Source organism: Triticum dicoccoides, chromosome 7B (genome assembly GCF_002162155.2).
Source record: "Triticum dicoccoides isolate Atlit2015 ecotype Zavitan chromosome 7B, WEW_v2.0, whole genome shotgun sequence".
NCBI lineage: Eukaryota > Viridiplantae > Streptophyta > Magnoliopsida > Poales > Poaceae > Triticum > Triticum dicoccoides.
The window spans coordinates 420,897,311-420,902,360 of NC_041393.1; positions in this window are offsets into that span (position 1 = coordinate 420,897,311).

A 5,050-nucleotide genomic window follows, 5' to 3' on the forward strand; every position below is an offset into this window, starting at 1 on the left:
TAAAAATCCTACCGAGTGAAGAGCAAACCTCTGACTCGGGGGCTTAGCTGCAGCCCAGTGCTCGCCTAAGATTTAAAAATCGTACCGAGTGAAGAGCAAACCTCTCACTCGGGGGCTTAGCTGCAGCCCAGTGCTCGCCTAAGTTATGAAAATCCTACCGAGTGAAGAGCAAACCTCTCACTCGGGGGCTTAGCTGCAGCCCAGTGCTCGCCTAAGTTATGAAAATCCTACCGAGTGAAGAGCAAACCTCTCACTCGGGGGCTTAGCTGCAGCCCAGTGCTCGCCTAAGATATAAAAATCCTACCGAGTGAAGAGCAAACCTGTCACTCGGGGGCTTAGCTGCAGCCCAGTGCTCGCCTAAGATATGGAAATCCTACCGAGTGAAGAGCAAACCTCTCACCCGGGGGCTTAGCTGCAGCTAAGCCCAGTGCTCGCCTAAGTGGACTAAGGAACAAGTCGACTGAAGTGAGCGTCTTGCTTTGAACCTGCAAAAGACATTTCGAGCCAAAAGCAATCATATTCAAACACCAAATTCAAGTTCGGATCGATACCTAAAGGAACCGAAAGTGCTCAGGCACTAAGCCTGTTAAGGTTTAGCGGTTACAACTCCACTCGGCATACCGAGGCAAATTTAAAGCGTCGAGCTTAGAAGAAGTTTTTTACCCCTCCTGTGGAGGGCTGGAAGGTGCAACAAACTCATCAAGATCAATTCCATCTGCGATCCGAGTGGCAGCAGCAAGGAAAGTTTCCATAAAGGACCTGAAGTCGTGTTTCTTGGTGTTGGCCACCCAGAGGGCCGCCAGCTTGTCTTCTCGCACATCTCTGCAGTGGACTCGGGCCAGACACAGAGCAACATCTGCGCCACAGCGAGCCGAGGACTTTTTCCACTCCTGCACTTGACCAGGGACCGTGTTCAAGCGAGCCATCAGCGACTCGAGGTCGTTCTGAAGTGTCTCCCCGGGCCAGAGCGTTGAGTCGATGCGAGATGTGGCGACCTTCAGCCTTGCAAGATAGTCCACGACAGCTGCAACACGGGACTCCAGTCGGAAAACATTCATGGCAACTTCGTCGTTCACCGGAGAATTGACGGGGTCAAGGTTTGGTTCCAGCCGGCTAGTCTCTTCTTCAAAGTTTTGACAAAATTCTGCAAGAACGATCACCGAGTCAAGGCAATGGTCGAATGGAAAAACCACAGTCGGAAATGATTGTTGAGCGTAAAGGTTTACCTTCAAGCATAAGAAACAGCTTCTTGGCAAGACCACTCAGGAAGGCCTCTAGATCATTTTTCTTCCCAAGAGCAGCTTTCAGATTGGTATTTTCTTGTTCAAGCTTGGTGACTAAAGCTAACTTCTCGTCAGCAAGCTTGATCTTCTCAGCTAGTTCAAGGTTTTTTTTCCGTTGAGCCTCCTTCACCTCACCTGCAACTTACAACAAGATCAGATTTTGAAACAAATGAGGGGAAAAAGCAGTCAACCACAGTCTCGAGGTCTCACCAAACATACCTTTGGTCTCCTCCTTTGCCTTCGTCAGATTCTCCTGAACCAGCTTCAAATTCAGCTCGAGCTGAATGTGCTTGTTTTCCAGCTCAGTGTAGCGAGCCGCAAGATCACAGGAGTTCTGCGAAGAACCAATCGACTAAATGTCAAAGACAATTCACTTCCGAGTGGAAAAGGAAAAATCACGCGTTTCTAAGACTACAGCAGAATACAAGCATTCGACCGTAGTCTCGGAGACTACACCCAGTGGGTGCACTCAGCGTGCCCCCACTAATCCTATTGAAGACAGAGTCGACCAGTCGACCTCAAAAAAAAGATGCATTCCTTAAGACTGTAATCGACTGCAAGCAGTCGACCACAGTCTCGGGGACTACACCCAGTGGGTGCACTCAGCGTGCCCCCACCGGTTTGCGAAATCCATTCGCCATAGTCGAATGACGGAAAGACTGAAATTATAAAGCCTAAGGCCGACTGCCAGCAGTCGACCTTAGCCTCGGGGACTACACCCAGTGGGTGCACTCAGCGTGCCCCCACCGGTTTGCGAAATCCATTCGCCATAGTCGAATGACGGAAAGACTGGACTTATAAAGCCTAAGGCCGACTGCCAGCAGTCGACCTTAGCCTTGGGGACTACACCCAGCGGGTGCACTCAGCGTGCCCCCGCTAACACGGAGTTTAAATCGACACACCCAGTGGGTGACTACTATAAATTCTGGAAAGAAAAGTTTTTGATAGCATATCCTAACAGAACAAGCGATGGTCGACTGACCTGAACATTGCTTTGAAGGGCAGAACTGGCGTCGTAAGCTGCCTGGCTCGCATCCCGGATGGTCCTCAACTGCTCCATCATGATCCCTGCCTGGCGTATCGCCTCCTTCGCTGCGCCAGCTTGGTCCTCTGGGACGTGGTGCGTCGTGAAGAGGGAGGGCTGCGGAACACTCGTCAGTGGATCTGCGAAGGACACAGTGTGTCGAGTGGTGTTCTCCTCCTCCGCGACCAGAGTCTCAGGCACTGTCACATCCTGGGGCACCTTGCTGGCAGACGCTTTCCTACTCCTTTTGTGCTTCAGCGGTTCCTCATCTTCATCATCATCAGGGAGAGTGATAACAACATTGGATGGAGCTACAGAAAAGAATCAGAATTAGAGATCATGAGTCAGTCGACTAAAAGCGGTGTTAAGAGTATAGTACCAGGTTTTGAGGTTGCTGCGTCCTCCATCTCATGGTCGCCAGCCCGGGCTGAGGTCTCAGAAGTAGCAGCGCTGCAACTCCAAAGAATCAGTCGACTAACTCCAGCGCCAACCAGAGATAAAGTTCGCACAAAACAAGAAGACTTAAGCAGCATGATTACCCTGATATGGTGGGGATGGACACCTTCATCTTCGGCAGGAGCTTGGTCGGCTTTGACGGGGCCACCCTGGGCTGCTTCGACGCCTTTTCAGTCGGCACCGGAGAAGTGGTCCGAGGGCGCTTGGTCGACTGTGCAACAGTTGCAACCCCCTTGCCACGTTCAGTCGCAGGGTCGTGGACAAGCTTCGACCGCCTTTCCGAGCGCGGCGGTGCGACCTCCTCCTCCTCCTCTTCTTCGTCCTCATCATCATCATCATCATCATCATCATCATCGTCGTCATCGTCATCATCATCATCCTCAGCGGCGTCCGAGTCCCACTCCTCCTCCTGGCTCTCGCCCCCGCTCGCTTCTCCCTCCTCAGTCGGAGCATGTGCTCCATTGGGCGTCGAGTACAGCTCAGTGAGGGCCTGATGGACATCAAGACAAAGATCAATCGACCGATTGGCAGAGAAAACAGAAATGAATATGACAAGAATACAATGGGAAGTGGAGCAGACATACCTTATTTGGATCGCTGTGATGGTCGAGTGGAGGAATCCTTCTGGCTCCATGAGGGTTATCCTTGTTCCCAGTAACAGCGGCCATCCACCTCTCCAGAGTGGCATCGTCGACTGCTTCTGGATGGACCCGAGTCTCATCCTCAGTCCCGCGGTACAACCACATACAATGGCTCCGGAACTGAAGAGGCTGGATACGACGCCTAAGGAAAACCTCCAGGAGGTCCATACCCGTCACTCCCTCCCGAACCAACTGAACTACGCGCTCCATCAGCATCTTCACGTCAGCTTTCTCCTCCGGAATAAACTTCAGAGAGGAGGGCTTGTTCACTCGGTCCATGGTGAACTGAGGGAGTCCACTCGACTGCCCCGGCGTCGACTGATCCTGGCAGTAGAACCAGGTCGACTGCCAGCCTCTGACTGACTCGGGAAATGTCATGGCTGGGAAAGTACTCTTGTTCCTCACCTGGATCCCCAGACCCCCACACATTTGGACAACTCTGGTTCTTTCGTTGCCTGGGCTCGCCTTCTTCACGGTCTGAGAGCGACACGTGAATATGTGCTTGAACAAACCCCAATGCGGTCGACAACCCAGAAAACTCTCACACATGGACACAAACGCGGCAAGATAGGCGATCGAATTCGGGGTGAAGTGGTGGAGTTGCGCTCCAAAGAAGTTCAAGAAACCACGGAAGAAAACGCTCGGCGGCAAAGAGAATCCGCGGTCGACGTGAGTAGCCAGAAGCACGCACTCACCCTCTTCCAGCTGGGGCTGCCACTCCTTCCCCGGAAGCCTCGCAGCTCCATGAGGGATCAGGCCCTCGTTGGCCATGTCGAGGAGATCCGTCTCCGTGATGGTCGACTGGATCCAATCTCCCTGGACCCAGCCTTTCGGCAGGCGAGATCTAGACGAAGACCCGCCGCGGCTGGTAGATCTCCCCTTCGCCTTCTCCGTCGCCGACGCCTTCTTCGCGCGTTCCAACGCCGCCGTCTTCTCCTTGACCATGGCTGCCGGCGAGGCGCGCGAGGGGAAGATGTGCGGCGGCGAGAGCGAGCGCGTTGAGCGGAGACGGAGGGAGCAGAGAGAGAATGCTGAGGCACTGTTCAAAGAAAAAAAAACCCTCGCCGGGCGCATTTATAAGATCCCTTCCGAGTGGATGACAGGTGGGCCCGGTCGATCTAGTCATATCCTGAAACAGTTACGCAGACGTGATACGTGGCGAAAAAAGCGGCGCGGGAATCGAGGCGTCTATGCCCTGTCCCATCCGAGCGCCGCGGTCCGCCCCGCTTCGCGCGCTCCCCCAAATCTCGTATCCCGCAGAATCCGCGAACGGCAGATCGGTCTGCCAGACGCGGGATTTCCTGCGATCCTTCACTCGGAAATCGGCGAAGTCCAAAAAATCACTCGACGAAGGAAAAGAATGGATCGAGTCGACTGAAGAAAAGTTGCTCACTATCAACAAAGAGATTTTTTTTGGTTCAAAACAACGCACGACCAATATGCGAAGGCTAATCGGAAACAACATCAACTCCTTCATCACTCAAAGCCTCAATCCATTCGGGGGCTAATGATGGAGTCACGTACCTAGGGTAGGGTCACAGACCTGATCTAAGTACCCTGCCCAAGGACATCCTTAGAAGAGATCACCTTTCAGTCGACCTACGAGGGACTCACTCGACTGACTTGAAGGACTCGACCACGAAGAC